The sequence below is a fragment of the Octopus bimaculoides genome, chromosome 3, assembly GCF_001194135.2.
Source record: "Octopus bimaculoides isolate UCB-OBI-ISO-001 chromosome 3, ASM119413v2, whole genome shotgun sequence".
NCBI lineage: Eukaryota > Metazoa > Mollusca > Cephalopoda > Octopoda > Octopodidae > Octopus > Octopus bimaculoides.
In genome coordinates this window covers 71362858-71364715 of record NC_068983.1, presented here as the reverse complement: position 1 = coordinate 71364715, position 1858 = coordinate 71362858, and the positions used below count along the sequence as shown (strand labels likewise).

The 1858-nt window shown below is 32.6% G+C and overlaps 1 protein-coding gene across 1 annotated transcript in view; it reads right to left on the bottom strand.

Moving 5' to 3' along the window:
- Positions 1-1858, bottom strand: part of LOC106868055 (uncharacterized) — a 675046-nt gene that overhangs the window by 136515 nt on the left and 536673 nt on the right. The window lies entirely within an intron of this gene.

Here is a 1858-nt window from a genome sequence, read left to right as displayed (position 1 = left end):
TATGTATATATATATATATATATACATATATATATATATTGTATATATTTTGTATACACACACACACACACACACACACACACACACACACACACACATATATATATATATATATATAAATATATATATAAATAGGTAGATACATACGTGCATGTATATACATGCATATTTAGATGCATGCATGCAAACACGCACACTTACCTCACGCACACTCTTTTTCCCACATGTCACTTTTTCAATGACACGGTTGTTAGTGTGTCTTTGGACCCTCGTCATTTATAAGGAACGAAATTATTATTATTATTATTATTATCATCATCATCATCATCATCATCATCATCATCATCATCATCATCATCGTCATTATCATTATTATTATTATTATTATTATTATTATTATTATTATTATTATTATTATTGTCATTATTATTATTATTAACATACTCGTTTTTATTATGTCACTATTCTCATTATTATGAATATTATTACTGGAAACTTTATGTGAAATCCTGTATAAAGTCTCACGACATAATCGATTTATTTCTTTGCTCATGAATATTCTTTGTCATAAACGACTGAATGGAGTTATATAGAATATTAAAAACAGACAAGCGAACACGTTTTTACGTATTCTTTGGTTAAGATTTATAACAACGTTCATTGTCGAAGAAGAGTCGAAGATTCATAAATGACGACTTCAAACGTGGGTGGCAAGAGTTGTACATTAGTTGAGGGAAACAACATCACGATTTCTCTTGTAGTATCTGATATGTAGCAACTTGGTTCACTTATATTGTGTCATTCAAGATGACGATATTTTACAAATGATTACATTCGACAGAAATATTTTATTGGATTGATGGCTTCAAAAGCAAAGTGCATATTCGTTTTCTAATTTTTGTCAGTTTGTTCTAGAATATTAGGGTATTGATTTTAAGGGGTTTTAGTGAACTATGTCAACCCCAGTGCTATTTCAGACTGATGTTTTATTTTAGCAATCATTATTGAAAGGCTAAGTTACTCTTTTTGAGACATCACCGATTCTTGCACCTAGCTAATAGAAACAGCACAGACATATATAAACACACACACACACACACACACACACACACACACACACACACACACACACACACACACACACACACACACACACACACACACACACACACACACACGCACACACACACACACATACACATATACACTCACGCACACACACTCACACACACACACATATATAAGAGACAAGTTAAAAAATAATGGTCATTACATATAATTCCTTTATTAGAGCAAATTTGGCTTATAGTTCCAGGATTCATTATAGATAGGTTTACTCAATTGGTCTATTGATCACTTGAGGTACATTGAACGAGAAGAGCACTTGAAGAATGTCTATTGAGCCATTCTTCAAGTGCTCTGCTTATTATTTCCAGCAATGGCTCTGATGAAATAGCATTAATTTTCTTAGATCGTTCAATTTGCCTCAATTGATCAATAGACCGATTGATTAAACCTATCTATAATGACTACTGGAAACACCTGTAAGCCAAATTTGCTCCAATAAAGGAATTATACGTAATGAACATTATTTTTTAAGCTCATTCATGGATTTAAAATATAGAATTGTAATAAACCATAATGTGGGACCCTAACAAAAGATTACTTTTTCACTAATCTAAGTAATATTGTTAGCCTGGTGTGCCAAGAGAAAGCTTACGAAATATCATGTCCGGCTTGATAATCCCATAATATTTGTTCTCTGTCTGTCTGTCTGTCTGTCTGTCTGTCTGTCTGTCTGTCTGTCTGTCTGTCTGTCTCTCTCTCTCTCTCTCTCTCTCTCTCTCTCTCTCTCTCT